General features: G+C 46.8%; 1 pseudogene; it reads left to right on the top strand.

Annotated features, from left to right (window-relative positions):
- The window catches only part of LOC119511297, a 30307-nt pseudogene extending 8138 nt beyond the window's left edge, over positions 1-22169 (top strand).
- Positions 22170-23494: the final 1325 nt, after the last annotated feature.

The raw sequence follows: 23494 nt of genomic DNA, 5'->3' as shown, positions 1-23494 counted from the left end.
ATGGTGTCCGGAAAACCTCTGTTAGCTGGGAAGGCATGTGACTGGCGTCTGCTCCAAGTTCTGGTTTCAAAATGGCTTTCTCCCAGGACGTTCCTCTCTAGACTTCAGCTCCTCAAAAATGTCACTCTCAGTTGCTCTTGGGGTGTTTGTACTCTCTTAGCTTCTCCGGAGCAAGAGTCTGCTTTCAATGGCCATCTTCAAACTGTCTCTCATCTGCAGCTACTCTCTCAGCTCCTGTGCATTCTCCAAAGTGTCCCTCTTGGCTGTAGCAAGCACACTCCATCTATCTGAGCTTGTATAGTGCTCCAATAAAGTAATCAAGGCCGACACTGAATGGGCAGGACCACACCTCCATGGAAACTATCCAATCAGAGTTATCACCTACGGTTGGGTGGGCACATCTCCATGGAAACAGCCTAATCCAAACATTCCAACTTAATCAACACTAATATGTCTGCCCCACAAGATTGCATCAAAGAACATGGCTTTTTGGGGGGATATAATATATACAAACTGGTACAGAGGGCAACGACCTTGCTATCTTCTTCACTATTGTATCCACAGTGCCCAGAAAAGGGCCTGGCCATTGGTAGGTACTTAATAAATATTTACTGAATGATTGATTAAGTGAGAAAAGGACTCTGGACAGCTTAAATGCCACAAAATTTCTGCCATAAATATCCTGAACTTTACTCATAGGAGAGCCCCTCAGGGTCTCATTCAAGTCATATTGACTCTGAATTTACAGACAGTTCCTTGAAACTCTTGTTCTATGTACACAGAAGACTAAAAATTAGAAGAATGGAAAAGAGTTTTCACTCTACTTGTGTAAATATATTTTCTTTATTGTCAGGAAACAATTAAGAAAAGTAGATTCAAGACTTCAAAACACATAGTAGACTAGTCAATTAGAAGAGCTATAAATAGCTTTAAATAACACAGTAGTTCCTGGGGGCATTCCAACATTCTATCACACAACATTAACCAATAATCCAACTGTTAATTGAGTCTGTTAATTGAGAAAAGTGGCTAAAATTAATTTCAACATATTAATCTAAGAAGACAGGAAAGTGAATAAAACATTTCTAAACAATTTCTATCCATAATGGGTAAAATTGCAAAAGCCGAGATATTTAAAAGAAGGAATCCAAAGCATTTTCATTAGCTGAACCACTGTGGTATCTTTAAGCATGTACTTTTGATTATGAAGGGTATTTGTTGTTGTGATTGCTAATTATCCCTCTTTTGGCTTCTCCCCATTATCCTGGATGACCGCCAGTAGCCTTGATACCGCGGGGAAGGTCTGTGGAGCCCCCGAGTTGGAGCCCACATTCTGAACCAGTCCTTTAGTTGACTCATGTCTGGTTTTCTGGGACAGGCAGTCGGAGCAGGGCTTCTCTTGGAAGTGAAGACTGCTGTGCTGATGGCACAAATATCGTGGTTAAAATAAGAATTAATGGCAACCAGGGAGGGTAAAATAAGGGAAAGTGACACAGAACCTGGGGGATGTGAGGGGAGGGACTGGGATTCCTATCCTCTGCCCGGATGAGACTCGTGGAGTGTGGGATGGGCAGGCACCAACTGCGTGAGTGAGGGGATGGTCCTCCACGTTTCTCAGGGAGCCTGGAAGACTGGACGGATGGACAAGCCCATGGTGGGATGGTGCTGCACAGCCCTCGGGATAGCTACCTGGGGCTGGAAACTGCATGAAATCCAACTGATTGTCTCCCCCAGTAGGAAAGACAGCTTGGAAAATGTAACCAGACCAACAACAGAACACAGCTACTCGGTACCTGTTAGCTGAGAAGAAACATGCCCTGAAGCAGCCTTGCTTTTTCTTTAAAGATAAATATAGGGCTGTCTAAAGGTTTGCTACCCTGTTTGAATTTAGAATCAATTTGTTCTCCAAGTGGCTGAGCCCCAAAGGCGAAATCCCCCTTAAGGACTGAGCCCCTACCTTCCCCCTCCCCAGGCCGGCTCTTTCTCCCAACAGCCCCTGAACGCCCCCTGGCCTCCCTGCCCGGCCTCCTAGCCAGGGGGTTCCTGGCAGACTGGAAGGTTTCGTCTTCACCTGGGGCCGAGTCCTAGGTCCCTGGAGCCAGAAGGGACCTCGGACATCACAGAATGTCCTTACCCTCCTCTGGAAAAGGCCAGGAGGGGAGGAGACCTGCTAGAGGACACAGACTGTGTGAGTAGGGCTCAACCAGTAGTTTGTGGGTTAGACCTGGCAATACAGAGCTTTAAAAAGAAGAAGTTTCAAAATCCTGGATTTCCGGCTCCTTTTGAAAATCAGAAGATCCTGTCAGTAATGGGCTGGAGCACATGGTGGCTGCTTTAGACAGGCATGAGTCGTCCCCTGCAGTCCTTGCCACCTCTTGTTTTCTCCCACCCAGCTTCCACCCACCTCTCCCTGCACCCACCTGGCCATGGCAGGTGTCTGAAGTGTGGCTCCTGGGACTGGCAGGCCAGGAACTGCCTCCCACTCCAGGGCTCTTTCTTCCAGCATCCTCCTGTGTGTTCTATCCCTGCCTCCCCTCACTCCCCCAGATGTGTCTCTGAAATTTCACTGCTGAGTCAAAAGGGACCTGCCCTCCTAATATGAGGAGAGGACATCCTAGCCTGATCTTGACAAAGTAGTCTAAAGGTCATTGGATTGTAAGGGGTTAACAACTGTCCTGAAAAGAGATGAGGCCCAGATTTCCAGAAGATGCAGGGATGTCAGAGAAGACTACAATGAAGCAACTCCGATGTTGGAGAGGAAGGGAGAAGAGGAAACCCAGAGGGAAGGAAGAGAGAGGGTAAGACACAGTAGAGATATGAAAAGTGAAAAAGAATCCTAGGGGCATTCTGGCAAAGCTTAAAGCAGTGGGGCAGGATCAGGGAGACAGAGCATCAGGACGTATGACCTGTGCAATCTCACAGGGCCCCACGCTTGGTTTTATTCTCTACTCTTGCTGTCTTGAAATTCGAACAGTAGGTCTCATATTTTCATTTTGCACTGGGCATCACGAATTATGTAACCAATCCTGGAGAGCTGAGACCCTCTCGTATAGATTTCTGAGGTTCTCACCTGAGACCTCAGAAAGGTGCCCAGTTGCTCATCTCCCCAGAGATTCAAAGAGAGATCCTCTGCCTTGGTAGTCATGGAGAGGGTTGCCAGGATGAGCACCAGCTGACTGTCCCGTGCCCATCAAAGGCAAGCACTGGGGGCTTCACCCCTTCCAGCTGGCACTTCTTGCTGAAAGAAGCCTTTGCTGGCCACCTGCTCCACCTGGGGGAGCTGGATCCCGTCACAGGATGCCCCCTTAGGAAGTCACAGGGGCTTCCGTGGCCAGGGCTGGTTCTCTTTCTCAAGCTTGACTGCATGAGTGTCTAGTTCAGCCAAACCAGGCCTTGGCCACTCTCTCCTGAGCCACTGTTGGTGTATTCTGGGAAGATATATTTTATGACAAAATCTTGCTTCCTTCTGTTTTATGTATGACATTTCCCTTCAAAGGAAAAAAAAAAGTTGGAATGACTAGTATCATTATTCTTTTCTTGCTTTTATTTTCCACTCCAGAACCATCTGTCATCAGAAATCAGTTTACTTTACACCTCTCATGCTGTGTTCCACATCCAGAGGAGGAGACTAGATGGGGACAGCGGTGACCTCTGGATGCCCCGCTGGGAGGGGGCTGGGAGACTCATGAGGGGAATGAATTGTCAGCCCCCAAGTTTGCTCAGGAGAGAGCTGAGCATCTGCAGAAGGCAGACAGGAGCAGAGCCAAGCTCCAGGCTGCTCCTTGGGACGTGCATGGGGTAGGGAGACATTGTAAGTCAGGCAGACGGGAACGCCGTGTCCCCTCCCGCTCCCTCTCTGTGTGGGTGTCAGGGCACCCAGTTGGGTGAAAACACACTTGAAGTTCTGCCACTGCGGGCTGCAGACGTCATCTGTGACAAAGGGAGGAAGCCATGTGGCAGGAGCTAGCACAAAAATGCCTTAAGTTGGGATTTTTTTTTTTCATCCTAAAGTGTATGGTTGTCCCTACTGGAATGAGAGAGAAGAAGGCCTGAGCTGATAATTATTTGTTATTAGATTCCAACCTTCTTTTTCCTCCATATGAGAAGGATGAAATTAAAGATTCTAAGCTGAAGTTGCTGCTATAGACACCAAAGTTGTGGTCAGGAAAGAGAAAATGCATCAATGGTCTAAATACTTCATTTGTGCCATGTGATGGTTGGTCTTATGTGTCAACTTGGCTAGGCTATAGTATACCCAGTTATTTAATCAAACACTGTGGAGGTATTTCATAGATGTGGTTAACTTCTATATTCGGTTGACTTTAAGTAAAGGAGATACCCTCAAAAAATGTGGGTGGTCCTCATCCAATCATTTCAGGGTCTTAAGAGCAAAACCTGAGGTTTCCTAGAGAAGAAATTCTGTCTCAAGACTGCAGCATAAACTCCTACCTGAGTTTTCAGCCTGCAGGCCTGCCCTGCAGATGTCAGACTTGCCAGCCCCACAGTCACTCCAGCCAATTTCTTAAAATAAATTACAGATATATAAAATTTCTTAAACCTTGTGGATTGCACTCCCTTTATCCAGTGTATGGATGGATGAGTAGATAAATGGAGACAAAAACTAAATGAAAAATAGGGTGGGATGGGGGGGGATGATTTGGGTGTTCTTTTTTACTTTTATTTTTTATTCTTATTCTGATTCTTTGTGGTGTAAAGAAAATGTTCAAAAATAGATTGGGGTGATGAATGCATAACTATAAGATGGTACTGTGAATGGTTGATTGTACACCATGGATGATTGTATGGTATGTGAATATATCGCAATATAACTGAATTAAAAAAAAAAATTCCTACTAGTTCTGCTTCTCTGGGGAACCCTGATCAATGCCCATGATGTCAGTTTTCCAGCCACTGAAATATAGGTATTACACATGTGGGTCTCTGGGCTGATGCCAAGCTAAGAAATTTGAACTTGACTCTTCATTTGAACTTAGATGAACTTTACCAAATTTCTGTGGTTTTGTTGAGTTACATTTTCTGGCAACCCAGACTGAGGAAATCGCAGACCTAGCCACCAGAAAGCATACTGTCCTTATACTGTCCCCTTGATCAGAAGGGGTAGGTGATGAGGAGCTCACTGAGGGTTTTAGGAGCTGAGTCACCTGGTCAGATCCATATTTTTAGAAAGATCACTCCGGCTGCATGGAGGAGGTGGGTAATGAGGGTGAAGGTGGACTTCAGGACACCAGTGAGGAGCCCATTGGAGTAATCCAGAAGGAAGGTGATGACAAAGGCCTGAAATTTTGCAGTAGTGTGAAGGATGGAGAGTTTGGGGATGATGGTGGGACTGGATGCTGTTATGATTTTATCAAGACCCAGAGATGACAAAATCCTCCCTCAGCCCACTACCCTGCCTACCCACAAAGCTCCTAGGGAAATATCCAGGGAACAGATGCAGAGCAAGGAAGGGACGTACTGCTTTTCGGTTGCCATATGATACGAATTCCTCTCTCCTCACGTTTCCTTCCAAGTGTAGAGACATCATTCGTGGCATTCCTGGTCTCCCCCACCCCGTCGCTGACTCCTCCCAGGGGGTGCAGCCCTCAGTGCTGCCTGCTGTCCCATGCCTCAAGTTTGATAGGGGCTGGTGAAGTCAGGAGGCTACCCAGTCTAGAGCCGGGCCAGGGTGGGTGGGAGGGAACACACTCACTCCCGTATCAGCTTTATCTATAGCAAAGGTGAGAATTTGATACCCATATGCCTTCTTGCTCCTTTTTCCATCTCTTATCTGGTTCAGAACTTAGATGAGATAATCACGCTGATCATTTATTGGATGCCAAATTTAATAGACTGATAGATACCTGAGCCCCAAATCCCAATGTAGAATCATGTGCAATCTTTCTTTGGCTTAGGCTAGAGGTCAGTGTGCCTTATTTCCCTAAGCCCAATTCCCAGATTAAAGGGGTAACCTTTAACGTGTGGGAAAGCCGCAGGGCCAGCCTCAGAAAGTATGGATTTTTGAGAACGTTTGCCCTGTTAAGTATTACAAACATTCTCAAGATGCTGCCCACAAGGAATTGTGGCCAATCAGTGTCCTGGAAATTGATTGAACAGACCAACATGCTTTCTTTTTGGGAAGAAGTGTGGAGAAGGAGGATCTTTTAGGGGAGGAATAAAGAACTCTTCCCCTGAGGTTCATGGAGAGGAAAGGAAAGATGAGAGAGACCTATTTAAGAGGTAGACCTGATTGGAGGCCGTGGGTGAAGGAGCGTTTGTCTAGGAGGAATCCAAGTTTCTCTGGCTTGGGAGGCTGAACGGGTGGAGGTGCCATTTGCTGAGGAGAGAACTTCAGCCATTAGGGAGGAGGCGAGAGCTGTAATGGTGGATGAAGGGGAAAGCTGTTGTACCGAGTTCTAGAAGTGAGTATTGCTCATGTCCCACAGGACACCCCTCCATCCACAGAGGACACTCCATTCCCAGAAGGATTGCCGAATCCAACCAAGTAGAGCAGATCAATAAGCCTGGGTTAACAGAAGCAATGAAAAACTAGAAGTCCAGTTTATTCGTTTGACAAGTATTCAGTGAGCATGACTGTGTATCAGATACTGAGCTCATGCCTTGGTGTCTGCCCTTGGGGGTTTACCATGGTTTCTCTGGTTTTGTCTCATTTGCTGGTTCCTTTGTTTGTTGCTGGAGGTTTGTAGACGCTGCCTTCCCCTTGTCCCAGGCCTTAGGGAGGTAAGCAGGGAAGCTCTGATAGGGAACCCAGCCTGAACTTGTTTGACTAAGCAGAAATGGAAATTCTAAGTGGTATCCTTTCCGTCCTCTTTTTGTTGGATTAAAAAGCTTTTTATTACGCACACGTTTGTATCTTTCCATTATGGTGTGAGGAAATGAGGTGTGTCCAGTGCCCAGCTCCTAATGGGTGCTAAATAAACGTCAATATGTCCATTCCCTTTTCTCCTAGGAGAGGCAAGCACCTAGCTTTTACCACTAAACGCCGGGAGATTGCAGCAGGACACCTCACCTCTCTGGGCCTGTTTCCATTTCTGGAGTAGATGGGGTTGGCCTAGAATAGCGGTTCACAAGCCCAGCTGTGCTCCAGAATCACGTGGGGAATGTTTAGAACTACAGATTTCAGGCTCCGTGTCTGGAGATTCTGAGTCAGTGAATCTGGGGTGAGCCCTGGGAGTCTGCAGCGGTGGAATCCTGGTGATTCTGACTGAGCCTGGGCAAAAATAGCCCACCTAAGCCCTACAGATGATGTGGGCTTCTAAGAAGTGAGGCTGAGGACGGTCTTCATCGGGACGGTCGTGGGGCACGTGAAGTGGGCAGTCAAGTGCTCCGCAGAGAACACAAGTGAGATAACAGGAAGCACCCGGCTTCCGCCCTCTGGTGTCTGAGGAAATAGGCTGGGCCCACCCACGGGGGACGCCCGGTATCTGTGCTCCCCAGTGAGCCCTGGAATAAAGCTCCCAGTCAAGTGTTGGGGAAGTAGTCACCCCAAACGGAGTCTAAGGAAGATTCCTTCTCCCTGCTGGCTGACCCTGCTTTGGCTAGAGATCAGGCACTTCCTCCAGCTTCCCAAGGAGGCACTTTTGTCTCTTTCGCACTCTTGCCTCTGTGAGCGTTCCTTGTCTTCCTGTCCAGCCTCTGGACTCTCTGTCCTTCCAGAGCCTGGTTCCAAGGGCTGGGTCCTTTGCACGGCCCCCAGGCGGCTCTGGAACCCGTCTGCTGACCCCATTGCTGGAGGCTGCTTGGCACGCTTAGTGGGGAACGAGGGGTTCTCTGTGGAGGGAGGAGGGCGCATCGTGTACCGTCCGAGCCTCGGTCCAGCGGGGCTGCCACCAGCTTCCACGGATCCCTCCCTTAACAAGGCAGGGAGGAGTCAAAGCCACAGACAGGCAGGAAAACCCCTCGCTGGCCCCGCAGATAACGCAGGGGAGAAAGAGGCGTGGAGGAGGCCACTGGGCTGCGGGTGAGAACTCAGGAGGAGGCTGAGAGGTGTGTTCTGAGGCCTTGTGTGGTTTCTGGCAGGCTCCAGAAAGCAGGGAACCAGTGAAAGGATATTTCATGGGAATTCAAGCACAGGAAGACCTGCAGAGCTCAGCACCAAGAGAAAAGAAAGCCGTCTAGAACTATACCATTTCTGTTTCTCTGTCACTCTCTGTATGTCTCTCACTGTCTCTGTCTGTCTGTCTGTCTCCTTTTCTCTCCCACTCAAGCTCTCATGCCCCTGAGGAGCCTCTGCTGCTGCTTGCTTTACTTATGCTTTCTACTCCTTTATCCCTGATTCTCTGTCTCACTGAGTTAGTCCCTCCTTTCCTGATTCAAAGTGAATTCAGAGAGAGAGAGAAAGAGAGATCTAATCAGCTGTGTCAGGCCGAAGCTCCAGCCACAGTTCCTGATTAACGGGCAGATGGCTGGGGTCAGACAGCCAGCTGGGTCCAGTCCGCTGCAGCCAGGGGGCAGGGCCACGGCATCCAAAGTATGACCTTGCTGAATCCATTTAGCAGGGACGTGGTGGGCAGATTCCCTCAGTGGGGCGGTGGGCATGACAAGCAATGCCCGGCACCTCTGAAGAGGCCACGCAGCCTGCCCTGAGCAGTTCATGGAGTATTCAGAATTCATATCCCAGCTCTTATGAGGCAATCCGAGACCTTCTCCGTATTTTGAGGCAGGCTCCAAGGTGCCCGCAGCACGCTCTGGCACAGGGTGCAGTGAGTGGCCCTCAGGGGCTGGGTGTCTAGGCGTCTACCTGCCGAACCCTGGGAGACCAAACCTCCAGACAGGTGAGCACAGCCAATACCAGAGAATGGTGTTGGAGACTAAGTGAGTGAGCGGCTGACAGAAAAGTTACCACAGAAATGCAGAGAGCGGCAGGAGCAAGCTGGTTACCCAGTTCCGGTTGCTACAGCCCTGGAGACCTGTCCCCGGGGCGAGGCTGGTCCACAGGGCGTGATGTCGCTGCCTCTGTAATGCGACCCCAGGCACACCTCGGGGTCCAGGGAGGCTCCTAAGTGCTGTTTAACTTGGACACAGGTGTCTCTCCAAGTGAGTCGTGGGGAGGAGTGTGAGATGATTCCCAATTCCTGATTTTCTGTGGTATGAGGGGAGTGTTCTCTGGAGCCTCCTCCGATTCTCTTGTCCGCGTACTCCAGTCAATTTTACTTCCTCTGGTCAGTTTTAAAGCGCCCTTGGCCAGAGCTGCCCTGAGGGGTCACAAGGCCAGTACTTAACAAAGGCTCCCCAGGAGGCAGGGCTGAGCTCTCTCCCTCTCACACGAATGGAAAACTACGAGGTCATCTGACTCCAACAAAATATCCCCAAGAAGACTGCTGATTTCCAGCTAACCACAAAAGACAGGAGAATGCATTCCAAGCTGGCTTTAGCAGTCACAGAAATTGCCTAGTAACCAGGGGAAGCAGCTTGATAGGGTGCCGTTCTGCTGACCACCCATATTTGAACAGCTTGCCGAGTAGCTCAACAGGAGATGAATCTGAGACACTTTGCTTGTGATTTCAGGTGCCTTTAAGACAAAGCCCATGCAAAGTGGAGGATGGTAAGAGAAAGGCAGACAGGTAAACTGCGAGTTCCTACCAGCCAGGCCCTCTTCAAGCAGCACAGGGCAATTCAGCTCCATCACGGGGGAAGGCTGTGGTGACCAAACAGGTTGTCAGAAGATCCATAACCAAGGGTTGAAAGGGCGCACGGGCCTTTCGGGATGTGGGTTCCACCCTCTCGCCTTCTGGGTGTCTCAGAGACTCCATCCCATCCCAATACCTCAGCAACTCTGTCCCTTCCAGATGCCCAGGCTACAGGGCCATGGCCTGAAGTTCCCTCAGCCGGTGTGACCCCACAAAGAGGCCTGAGGCAGGACTATGGTCTCCCTGGCCTCCTCATCGACTTAGCAATCAGGAGGCTGGAACTTCCCCCACTCCCATTACTTGAGACAAACCCAACCATCATAGATTATGGCTGCACGATATTAGACTAGAGCAGATTTACTGTAATTTATGTAACCATTTCCCTACTGTTGGACAACTTGTTGGTTTTCACATTTTCCCTGTTAATATCCCCATGGTAAATGCTATGAGCACATGGTAACTTTTTCTTAAGATAGAAGCCTCAAAGTGGAAAAACTAGGTCAAAGAGTATAAGAATTTTATGACTCTTGCCAAATTATTTTCAGAAATATTTGTGCTGCCTTACAATGTCACCATCAATGTATGAGAGTGCCAATTTCTCCATGGCTCCAGTGGGTGTTATTATTTTAAGTATGTTTTGCTAATTTAGTGGTTAAAAAGTACTACCTCATAGATGTTTCAATATGTATGTCTCGGATTACTAGTGAGACTGAATATTTTTCCATGTTTGTTGATTATATTTCCCATTTTCTAAATTGTCTTTCCCTTCCTTTGCCCACTCATCTATTGGAGGTTTGGTGTGTTTTTCTTGTCAATGTACTTGACAAGAAGACAATGTATGCATCAATATATGTATAATGATAGTAACACTTTGTGATATTTGCTATGCACGTGTTGTAACTTGTAAGGCTATTTATTGTTTACCTTACAACTTCACTTGGATGTCTAATGGGCCACTCAAATTTAATGTGTCAAAAATAGAACCCTAGATTTTCCCCTCTAAACACACTATAACTTCTGTAGTCTTCCCCATCTTAGTAAGTGGCACTCCAATCCACACTAGCCCCAAACCGGGAGTACTTCTTGGTTCCCCCTTTTTCCCTAATGCCATAGACCTCATGGACCAACAAGTTTACCTCCTCTCACCTTCCCCAACCACCTAATCTCTCCAAAGTCACCCTACCCCAGTCATTATCCATCACATAGCCCTATGTTTTCTTCCTTACAGCTCTGGCCAAGAGAAATCCTCTCAGTTATTTGTACACTTACTTCTTTATGGTCTAGATCAGAGCCTAGATATACATCATCAGCTCCTCGAGATCTGCCTCATTAATCACCACACCTGGTGCCCAGAGCAGTGTCTGTCCCTTAGAGGAGGTTCAATAACTACATGCTGAATGAATGCATGAATGAATTTTGTCCTTTGAAACCTATTTAAATAGATATGAAGGAGGCCGTTTGACATAGAGGATTACAGGATGAATCTTGGCTCTACTGTTTACTGTGTGATCTTGGGTGAGTTGCTTAACATCTCTATGCCTCAGTTTACTCATCTTTAAAAATGAGGATAATAATACCATCTTCATAATGTTGAAAAATACATTAGATAATATGTACCAATGCTTAAAGATAGGGACTGATCGTAATAAGCACTTGGTAAGTATCAAACCTGTGCAGCTTTTCTTTATGATTTTTCTCCTGTGGTTTCTGAACATCAAAGTCATTCCCTTTTCTTCACTAGAAACTTAATTAATATTAAATTACATTTTATTTTAGTTTTTATGGTATACCTTTTAAAAATACTTTAAAAAATTGTTCCCTTTTCATTCATTCAGAACTTAATTTAGTTTATTAGTTTATTAAGTAGGTGAATTTCTAAATGGTATTGAAACCATCTGTTGACTAATCCTTCCCATTTTTATGCTTTCTTTATTACACATTCAATTTCTGTGTATAATCGGGTGCTATTTTTCTGGCTATCGAGTTTGTCTCTCTCACCTTCTTTTTAGGGCTAGGACTACACTGTTAAACACTATTATGCCATCCCAACCTTGTTTGAGTTGGGGAAGAGTCACGCATTCACTGTTTACAGGTTCAGCAATGTGACGTCCATTGGAATGTGTGTTTGTTCTGGTTCCATTCCCTTCCAAGACTACTTGCCCTTCTTGCCCTTAGGTTCCTTGAGACACTAGTATATCCTTACATAAGTGTCCCCTTTCTACTGGAGCCAGTTTAAACAGGTTTCTGCAACATGTGACTAAAAGAGTCCAAAGATAAGCCTTACTTTTATAATGGCCCAAGGAAAATCTCCAGCCAATGAGTCTGTGTTACCACATGTCACAGAGATTAAAATGCTGCCCATAACGCATCATCAGAAAGTATCACCAACAGGGTCAGCAAAACACAGGAAAGTCTGAAGGACATCTGTGCATCAGGCCCGACATACCCACCCTGTCACCACCTCGATGTTAGTAGCTGCCCCAGTATTGTGTCTACAGAGTCAAGCAAATCTGAGAAGGGAGGCTGTCCCTGATCTGCTCACAATGCTACTGCTACTGGCTCTAGGCCATTGTGAGATCAAAGAAATACTGTCTGTGAAAGTAACTACAAAATAAAGTTAAAATATATTATTATTATTGTCTTGTTTCATTCCAAAAAAGGATTTGGGGCAGCATATTAATTAGATAATAAGAAAATATTCTTTAGAAATATGTCTGAAGACCTGTCTGTCTTTTTAGGTCATCTTTGAGAATATCAATAACATTTCTTAGCCTATAAAGGCACTAAGAGTAGAGTTTGCTCTGTACCTGCCCTGACCTTAGATTATACCCCACCCCTTGTTTTCTTTTAAAAATCCTTAATAGTAGCTCAGTTTTGCTACGTTTGTTGTCTGTTTATTTGCCATTTGACCCTCTGCTTTAAACATTAAGTATACAAAGGAAAGTCTATTAAAGTGTGTTCTGGGTCGTAGTTATGGTAAGTTTATTGTCCTAGAGAAGGCAAGAAAGCCAAGAGAAGGAGGGAAAAGGGCTGTTGTGATAGAGATTGCGGAGGACTTACTCCCCAGGCAGAGGGAAGAGTGACTCAGCCGGACACTGTCTAAGCAGGAAAACCATCCAGGTTGCGCATTTCCCATCAGCCCTGCACCTGCCGGGATCTCCTGGCTGGCATGCACTCGGCACAGTCACCCGGTGTCCCCAGCACAGGACACCCTGGGGCCTTTTTCCTACTCAGTCAGATGCCAGAGGGCGTGGCCGACTTCTGGTTACAGAGAGCTAAAAACAAAAGTAACTCCACCTTCCATCTGTGCAGCACTTAAAGCGTTTCAAAATGCTTGCACACAACTAAGAGATCTTGCATAAGCGAAGGGTCAGGTCCTTTTGATTTGTTTAATAAGACACAAACCAATATGAAAAATGAGAACACTGGCTTTTTTACATCAACGTTGAGCTGCTCCCATATTTACTGCGCCTGTGCCCTGCCCGTCCTTGGTCATTCATCCGTGGCTCTTATTGCAGGAAAACCCCTGGGGTTGCCACATCCCACCTCTTTGCCTTTTTTATTTTCTGGGAGGTGACACTGGAGAAACTCACCTCAATCCACAGAGGATGTGCTACAACCATTACAAACATTTATGAATCAAGCTAGAGGTGGGAGAGCATCCTTCTGGTCCAGACACAGGAAATTCCTCTCGTCCCCCATCCTCCTTTCTTCCAGGGGATCGCCAGCTAGTGGATGCTTCAGGGGAAATAGGGCCGAAGTCGTTTGGCTTTTGTGACTCAGTATAGCCAATTCAAAACAGCCTCTGCCAGAAGCAGACTGTCCTTTTGTATCAGGAAATGCTCATTCCTTGCTTTTACCACCTGGTTATTCAAACTTTTAGGGCAATGATTTACATATACCCCAATAAGAATCCTTCCCAATTCAAATGAGTTCCTGTTAGAGGAGATCTTTTTTTCCATGACCTGCAGATTTGGTTGAAAATGATTGAGGCTTCCAGGAAAGAAAGGGCAAGTGATGGACTTATATGGATGTCCCAAGCTCACCCCACCCTATGGTTAAATGCTAGGTAAAGACAGAGTTTACAAGAAGCCAAGAAATTCATCTCAAAATTAAATTTCCTGCGACTGACTTGCTGTAGAGTGTGCATCACTACCCAGGAATGGTCAAAGTGGATCTTCCGTGCCTGATGGTTACTTTAGCACCAGTCTTGGATTGCTTCAGTCTCGTGGGTCTGTGGAATATCCCGATAACCCAGGCAGAAACATTTGATTTAATAAACACTTTTGAGAGTAGCTGTTGTCTGCTACATACCATGCCAAGCCTTGACCATGGAAATTCCTGCATCATTTCTCATCTGGGTCTTCCTAAGGAAACTTAGTTCTAGGAAGCTTGTAACTTACCTCCCTAAAAGAGAGACTCAGATTCTTCAGCTATATTCCACCTGATCCTGTGAGACTCGGAAAGAAAGGGAAGAAAGAGAATCTGGGATCCCTTTCCTCCTTGAACCAACCCCCAGACTGAGTTCCTGAGAGTCCCTGAGACTCCTTTGTCCTGCGACTGCACTCTGGGCTCTGGTTCCATTGGTAGGAGCAGATTTCAGGCACTGCAACGGGATTCACAAAGGAGCAGCCAGGACTTCAGAGCACTGTGACAGCTGCATACCCCGGCCTTTCACTGCTGTCCTTTCAAGAGTCTCTATGAGGGCTTTATCTTGTATCAATGTTCCGGATGGCTTCAGTTACCTATTGCTGTGTAACAAACTACCCCAAAATGTAGAGACTTAAAACAACAAGGATTTATTATTTCTCATTACCTGTGGGTTGGCTGGGCTCATCTGGGTAGTTCTGCTGCTCTGTGTTGCCGGCTGAGGCCGTTCATTTAACTGGGAGCACGCTGGAGCTGGAATAGCCAAGACGGCGTCACTGCCATGACTGCAGCCTCAGCTCCAGCCTCCAGGAGAGCAGGGAGCTAGCTGCGCCTCTCCCTGTCCTCTTGGCCTCTCATAACTCAGTTGTCGGGCAGTTAAAACTAATCTATAGTAACAGAAGGCAAATCAGTGGCTGCCTGGAGCTGGGGGTCAGGTGGGGGATTGACAGCAAAGGGACATGAGGGGACTTTGTGGAGTGATGGAAACACATTCTATATCTTGCAGATGGTGGTGGTCACAGGTTGTATACATTTTTCAAAACTCACTGAACTGTACACTTAAAAATGGGAGCATTTTATTTCATGCATAATTTACATGAAATAAGTTTATTTGAAATAAGTTGATTTTTTTCAAATCAATAGAGTTGGTTTAAAAAAAAAAAAGTTTACCTGCTATGAACATTCAGAAAGACTAGGTTTGAGATGTGGTTACATAAAACCAGTATTTACAAACAATAGCAAATTCCTTCGGGGAGGGAAAGGAAGCAAAGGGCTAAAGGGGATGTTTTGTTCTTCCAAAGCAGGATACATTAACATTACCATGTCCCCCTGCTGTAATTGTACTTTAAAAAGTTTGCTGTCATTTTCAGAATGTTGAGTAGGTGATTCTTGGTATTTTATAGATTATTGAAGAATGACTATATCCTGCTTCCTGGGGTGCAGGAAGGGCTGGGGTCACCTCAAAGCAGAAACAAACAACGAAATGTGTGGGCCATTCCACGTTAGACCATCTTAAAATTAAATTGGTGCTAGCATTGCAGAAAATTAATTGGTGACCTTTTCAGATTGGTGACCTTCAGGAGATTCCTTAACTTTGAGACTCAAGATCCTGTAAAGCAGCAGATTTGGGGAAAGAGACTGTCTTGGGAGGACAGAAGAGGTAGCAATTTTTAGATTTTCTTGAAGGATACAGATGCTGGCCAAGAATGCCTGTGACACGTGCTGCAGGAGTGAGGAGGGACAGGGTTCTCCTCCACCGATGAACTGGATGGATTTGGGGACAGGGAGTCCTTGGTTGGGAAGGGCGGCTCTTGGTCCCAGGCCCCCTACGTATACCCAGGTTGGGCCCAGATGTGGAGATCTTTAAATACCCTTCGTTAAACGGACATACACTTAGAAAAGCATGCGTTAAACAGAAATCAATTTAATAGAACTCATCCACATCAGCAATGATTTCAAGTTATTGCGACCATATCGGCAAAACACAATTAGCATGGACCGCTGATTTTTGAATTGCACTGGATAAGAATCTTAATTTCCATCAGAATTCTATTTGAACTTTTAGCTAGTAAGATCAGGCCAAGAGCAAACCCTTTCTGGGGCTTAACTTCTTGGTGTCAGGAACCAAGTTCAGAGGTCATCATGGAAGGGACAATGGATACCACTGATGGCTTTCCAGCTTTCCTCTGGAAGGGCAACCTTTGCACGATTAGTTTTTCCCTAATGGTAATTTACTCATCAGTTAATGTCCTCACCTCTCTCTCATCCTCTCTACCACCACCACCCCCATCACTTCTTGGGAAATTGTTCTGCTGAAGGAACGCTGGAAAGGCTCTGACTGAATAATTATACATTGATTATTATTAAATTATTATCAACAAGGTCTTAACTTTTACCCTTCTAAGACTTTGGGGTTAAAATATTTTAGCCTTAAGTCAAAGGAACAAAAATTCCTAAGGGTAGATTTCAGGCAATGGTAATCAGAAAATCTTTCCTCAACAGTGAAAAAGTCTTCCTGGGATTAGCATTCTTCAAATGAAGCCATATGTAAGACTACTCTACCTTACTTGCCCCTTGTAAGGTCCAAGAAAACTCACAAACAGCATCCCCTGGAGGCTGTGGGATCATTTGGATACTTGGCTTTGATTTTATAGCAGCTAAATTTCCCATTCCTTCCTGAACTTCCATTAACAATGTGTTTCCCCTTGTTTTATGCTTCCTAATTTTCAAAAGCCTCTATGTATCATTTAATTTTCTGGTCAACATTCTTGTTTCAGGCCCTCAAAAATGCATAGCATAAAATCTCATTCACAGAGGCATTCACACAATATCTCCGGTTTCCAACATGCCAATAAACTGTCTAATGATTCAGAATTACCAAGGAATAATCCTGACAGAGTCCAGAGGGAAAGGATGACTTCATCTGAGGCTGATCCAAGGAAGAAGGCACATCTGTCATCTCCTGGATAGTATTCCAAGCTGAACACAAGCTCCTGGGAACGGGGTGTGTGTCAAGGCTTGGCTCACATCTGGCTCTCATCCTGAGAGTTCCCTGCCCAGGCCAGGGGGAGCAAGGGAGGGAGAGGAAGGGTCAGGGCACTTCAGGCCCTGCGCCCCAACTGGGAAGTGGGGACTGGCCACCCGGGGAAAAACTGACTCTGAAAGAGGCTTCTGGCACCTCCCTTACCTGCTTACCCCTTGGCTCCACCAGAAGGGCCCTCCTAAAGCCCACCTGCAAACACAACAGGCACTTTTCTCTCATTATCTGGATAGGGTCCCCCTCCGCCCCGCTCAAGGCTTAAACAGCATCAGCTGTTCGATGGTGGCCGAGATGCAACGCAGCTGTACTTGGGAACTGACGTGTACTCTGGCCTCCATTTCCTAAATTTACTGAGCAATTCTGCCTGACCAGAAAAGCAGAACGCTTCATCTTCTAGCTGCTAACAAACCGATGTACTACCACTACTCCATAGGGTGAACTGCAAATGAAAGAATCCATACCATGAGATTAAATAGCAAACCAATTTATCGAAGAATATTGTGTGGCCCACAGAATCTCCAGAAGACCAGAAAATCAGACCTGGAGTCTCCACCTCTGGGGAGAATATCCAAATCACCTGCCTACCTCTGCTGGGCACAGGCAACAAGGGAACCACCTCCGGCATGTTGGAGGCTCAGATGGGACACCACCGCCAGGACCTCTGCCCGGCTGCCCCTGAGAGCGCAACGATTGCTCCACTTTCTCACACAGGGGCATCTGATCACATGCTTAGCGCCTACCTGGGAAAGGCTGTTCTGGTAGAAAGGTAGTTGTCCTCAAAATAGGAAAGGTATTTATTCGAAAGATGCTAAACAGCCACAAATATGACACATGTCCATGCTACACAGCCCCCTCATTTTAGTCCGTGGCCTCATGTATATGTGCATATATATTAATCTGCTTTTCTGACTTTTGAAAAGGTGAGATGGTGTGGTTGATGTGTGTTTTTGTTTCCCATTGCTGCTAAAACAATTTATCACAAACTTAGTGGATTAAAACAACACAAATTTCTTATGTTACAGTTCTGGACAGAATTTTGGAAATCAGAAATTTGGAATCAGTTTCACTGAGCCAGCTGGCTGTCGACACAGTGGCCTCTGCGTGTGGAGAGAAGCTCCTCTGGTGAGTTTGCCATAGTCCAGCATCCAGCCTCCAGCCTTGCCAGTATATCAGAATTGATCAAGACTTGGACAGGTTGGCTCAGGACCATCAGACAACCAGGACATTGTTGAATAAACTAAAATGCCAATTAATTCATTTATTCATTTTTAATGGGCACTATTCCTTTCCTGGTCCCTGAATGCATGTGGGGCCAAATTAACAATCAGAAGGCTGTTTGGTGCACATGAAATCAAGCAAATGTTGGTGGATGTTCCCAAGGGGTGTTTCACACAGGCAGTAGCAAGGCCAGAGAGCTTGGACGGTGGACAGCAGAGCTCACCTCCCTATTGGCCAGATGCTGCATTTTCCCCTAAACAAAGCCGGACACAACTCCCAACCACAAGCTTCCTCCACCTTGTTGCTTGAGCCGGGACCCTCGAGTCCCCTTAACTCCTCCCTCTCCCTCACCTTCCATGTTTAATCCATCACCACTTCCATCTCTTCTTCCTTAATAACTCCCAAATCTAACCAACTTTTAAAACCTCCACCACCACTACCCGAGTCCAAGCCACCATTCACCTGCATCACTGTGGTCACCTCCTCGAGGGCCTTCCTGTCTCTACTATTGGCCCCTCCAGCTGAACAGAAGACCCGGGACCACAGCCTGGAAGCCCTATTCCATCCTGCCTCACCCTCCATCAAACTCCCCACCTCCAGCCAGACTGAGCTCTGTCAAAGGCACCCTGATCCTGTAACTCACTCATTTAAAGCCCTTCGAGGACTTTAAATTATCATTAGGATAAAGGCCCATGTGTTAGTTCAGACCCTCCCAGAAGCTGACACCAAATTAGGATTAAACATGCAAGGATTTTATTTGGGAAAATATCTGTGAAAGAACACCGGGAGGGAGCTGGAGGAGTGTGGGGAGCTTTTAGACTGTGATGCAAGCCTGACCCCAAGTGAAGGAGACAGGGAGAGGAGGTGGAGAAGAAGCCTCCCAGACGGTGCCTTCTAAGGAAGGTTCAGCAAAGCTGTCATGCAATCCTTGACCCAGAGCTGGCCTCAGGAGAGTCCCACCGCTCCCAGGAAGGAGCCTGCCTTAGTGTCCCTGCTGCACTCAGTCCTCAGCTGGGAGCAGCTGGAGGAGGCGCAGCCTCAGCCAAGTGGATTTCAGAGCCCAGCAGCTGGGGCTTGTGGGCAGTTAAGCTCCCCGGAGCCAGAGGCCCAGAGGTGCGTTCTCCTGGCTGCCACACCCCAAATCCTGTGGCGGCCACAACCCACCTCCTCAGCTCATTTCACAGTTTACTCCTTCCCATATCTGAGTCTTTGTAAACACTGTTTGCCCCGCCTGAATTATTTATCCTCTCACCAAACCATTCCCCCTTTCTTTTCATCCAGCTCACTCCTCCCCAGACTTCCAGGCTTAGCTGAGACGTCACTTCCTCCAGGAGGCCTCCCATCCCTCTACTATGTGCTCCCAGAGCGCTGTATCCTTACCCTTTCATATCACTCATCCCACGTGATTAATGCCTGGTTTCAGACTTCAGCAGGGAAAGGACCATGACTATTTTATTCACTGCTGTTTCCTCAAAGGCTGGCATATAGCAGGTGCTCAGTAAATTTTGGTTGCTGAATCAATAAGGTAACTAAAAGACAGTGTGTCTCCCAGGACAGCCTGGTGTTTGCAAAGAAAGAATGTAACCATCAGGAGAGCAGTTGACCACGGGGGCCCAGAAAAGGGAACACAGGGCTAAGTTTGGCAGAGCCCATCCAGATGCCCTTGGCCAATTGAGCTCATAGTTAGGAGCACCTATATGTGCCATTGGATCCTTACTGTGCACCAGGTGCCGGGACTTAAAAAGTGGAACCTCTTGAAATTTAATGAGGGGCATATAGTCAGTCTAGGGAAGAGACAACCTTATCAGGCTACTAGGAATTCTGATTCACCTAGCAGGTGTATGTGCACCTCGTATTAGGGGTGATGGTCAAAAGATTTAACTGATAAGGCACAGCCATTAATGACAAGTGCAGTCAGGGAGGGCGTCCGAGCTGAAGTCTGCTCTGAAGTGCTTGCAGAGACCCATGCCATTGACACGGAATCATCTCTCTCAACACACTTGTTCTGACCCATGGTCACTGAGAAAAGCCCTGCTGCCCAGCCTGATTGGGCTGACATAAGGATCTGCTCTTACTTCTCATTGTAAGTCATTCATGCCTCAGTTTCTCACGAGCTGTTACCCGTCAGCCTCCTTGAATCCCAGAGCCCCTGAGCCACAGACAGCCTCGTTTCCCAGCACGTACAGGTGAGGTCTGGCACCCAGGCCATAGTGACCCATCTTCTTTTGGGTCTGGCCAGTTTGTGAGGCCTCTTGGTAGCCACAGAGCCCCTTCCCTGCCACGCTGGACCAGTCTGTGCTGCCAGGAGGCAGTCTTTGATGGCTGTCATGTGTGCCTGTGAGTTGATACTTGATGGGGGGTGGGGTTTTTCAGAAGACAGGCTCAGGAGCAGTCTGCCAAAGAGTATTGGAGTCTGATAATTAGAGTCATGAGGGGGTGCCAGTACTGGGTAATTATAAACTGCTGGCAGGTTTGATCAGAGATCTTAATAACAGACCCAGGGCAGACAACCAGAGGCTGCTAACCAGAGGCTCAAGGGAAGGTTATGAGAATCACGCAAAAGGGTGCCGAAATCTGGGAGCCCAGGAGTGTAGGGAATGGGAAACCAGGCCACTGTGCCATGTGTGCCGTGTGTGCTGGTGAATGTTCACTCCCAGGTGCTCTGAAGATGCAGCCATTAGTGCTGCTGTGGTTTTAAAGACACTGTTTGTGTCAGTTTAAGAAGTGCTAGGAGTACCCCACTGCCCAGCTACCTGTCACCTCCACATCAAGTAGATTTTGGTTCAGAATGTCCTGATCTTGGCTGTCCCAGACATGAGTAACACAATGACTGATTCTTAAGCTTGTTGACAGAGAGGTTTACCAAGCCATCGAAGCAGGAGGCACCCTACAAAGCCTTTCGGTTACTCACAGGTCTGGCTGCTGGGCTGTCCTTAAAGAATGGTCACAGTTGTCATAGCAACACCATGTGTTTGTGAGTTTGGAGTTGGAGCTGAGGGAGGTCCTGATATTAGGGAGGGAGAAGCAATGGGGGTTCTCATTCGTGGGCTTCTATCCCGGGAGGCAAAATTTCTTTTCAGAACTCAGTAAATAAATGAAAGCAATTTAGAAGGCTGCCGGTCCCAGGGGAACTGTAAAGCCTCAAAAGTAGGAGGCTTTTCCCATTCCGAAGCTGCTGAATGGGAAGCAGGGGTTAGAACTGAGGTGGGGGCTGCTGGGAGACACCACGTTTCAGAACCTAAGATAGTGTCCTGCCCAGTGGGCTCCCAGTTATACAAGAGGAAAAGGAACTGGCCGTCTTCCTGAAATAGAATGTATGTGGTTCCTGCATGACTCTTTCCCACTGGGAATATAAGTTTTATATTAGAACTATAAGATTAATTGAAGAACCAGAAGACATAAATCCAATGGGAAGTTTCTCAAAGTGTCTGAGAATCATCTATCTGACAATCAAACAAGATATTTGCCAGAAAGAGATTCTTGGGCCACACCCCAGACCTAGTGGATTGGAACCTCTTGAAGGTGGGGCCGGAGCATCTGCCCTTTTAAAGGTGACTCTTACAGCCTACGTGGTCCAAAGGCCACCAGTAAGATACAAGTGAGGAAGTAGCGGTGATGGCACCCTGTGCCTCCCACACAATTGTCAACTCTTTTAGGAAGTGCCATATAGGAAGACAGAGTAGATGAATACATTTTTCTTTGGACCCTGCAATTTTTCTTTTAAGATTTAATGTAAATTTGAGAATTCAAAATGTGAAGGGAACGAGGGCATTCTTTTGTTTCCCCCCATTGGGCTCTGAGTGCTCCCAGAAAGATGACCACGTTGTACCCCCCACCACCCCCCACAACTCGTTTTCCAGCCGAGACCCTGACTCTCTGCGGGGGCCACGGCCAAGGTCCCCAAGAGAACATGTTGTTTTCTGACTCAGCGGGGTCGGGCCTGAATACCCAAGGCCAACGGAGGGCCTAAAATGAGAGCCCAGCAGGCCCTGCCTCACCGGAAGGGAGCACCCCGCCTCCCCGGATTCCCCAGGAACGCTCTGTGCGAAGCGGCCCTGCGCCCCCTAGCGGGAGAGAAGCCGCGTCCCGGACCCGGGCAGGCGAGGCCGGGCTGACAGGGCCGCGTGCTGAGCCTCCCGGGGGCAGTAACCGAAGAGGGGGAGGCCTGGAAACACCGCCCCTGAGGACCCCTGACTGCAGGTATAAAGGGAAAAAACTGTGCCACTTGTGTTTTATGAACTTCAACCTGATTTTAGAGCTTTATTCACATTGCTGTAAGGTACAATATTTTAATAATGATTATTTCCGTTGTCACAAGACTTCATTATTTCTCAGTGGGATTAAGGTTATTTCTACTGAATTCACACGCACATGACATAACCTGTAAATAAATCCAAGCATCTCCGACTGTCACCTTGAGAGCTCCATCTGGGAAAGCTATTCTCTTGGAGGAGCATGTGGGAAGGGGTAGGGGGTGGAGGGCAGGTGGCGGGAGTGGGGTGCAGGCACATACACCTTTGGGTCAGACGTTTAGGATCAGTAAAAGAGGAAGGGGATTCCTTCTAAGCCAGGAAATTTGGCTGAATCCTTCCGGGTGCTCTGTGGTGGCAGATGTCTCTGTCAGCTGAATTGTCCTCCTATCTAAAGATATCAATGTGGTTATGCTTAAACCAGAGAGAAAATGCACTCCTATTTTACACATTTTGAGAAAGTAAATATACAAATTAACAATAAAGGGCCTACTTAGATTTTGAAAGAAATCAGGTTATGACTAAAAGACACCTAGCTTTTAACAAAAGGTCCCAGGCAACGACAGGAAAAAATGACAGGCAGAGGGAAATAAAAATGCAAGAACTTTTGCTGAGAAGAAAACATTATTCGGCACCTGGAGGGGAGAGTAGAGATGGTACCTAAGGAGGTAGCCTAGAATCCAGGACAATCCTGACATCATCTGGGCAGGAGACTGGCTACTTTTCTTTAAACTTTGTATTTGGAAATACTCTCAAGCTTGCAGGACAGTTATAAAAGTAATACAACCCCATACAGAGAACTCCAACATATACCCTCCCCCCGATACCCAGATTCACTGGTTTTATCATTTTGCCACATTTGCCATATCATTTCAACTATGAAGGTGAGGTGATTATTTTTAGGTTAGAAAATTGTGAAGGAAGGACTTTTTTTTAACCTATTTTCAAAGTCAATTCCAGACTTGCAGCCTGAGATACAAAGGGGCCCTTCCTTCCTGACCTGGATGTAGGAGTGTCCTTTTGGATAGTGGCAAGATATGAGAAAAGGTTTTCATTTTCCTCCCACTCCTAACAAACTTTTTGCCACCACTCATCCTTGAAACCATCAAGTGGGAGCAGAAGAGGATGAAAAAATTGAAGAACAAATGTAGAAATGTTAGAAGCAGGTTTAGCGTCATTTGCTTTTCAGT

Source organism: Choloepus didactylus, chromosome 2 (genome assembly GCF_015220235.1).
Source record: "Choloepus didactylus isolate mChoDid1 chromosome 2, mChoDid1.pri, whole genome shotgun sequence".
NCBI lineage: Eukaryota > Metazoa > Chordata > Mammalia > Pilosa > Megalonychidae > Choloepus > Choloepus didactylus.
The sequence above is the reverse complement of the archived record's forward strand: the minus strand, read 5'-3'. Positions and strand labels throughout refer to the sequence as shown.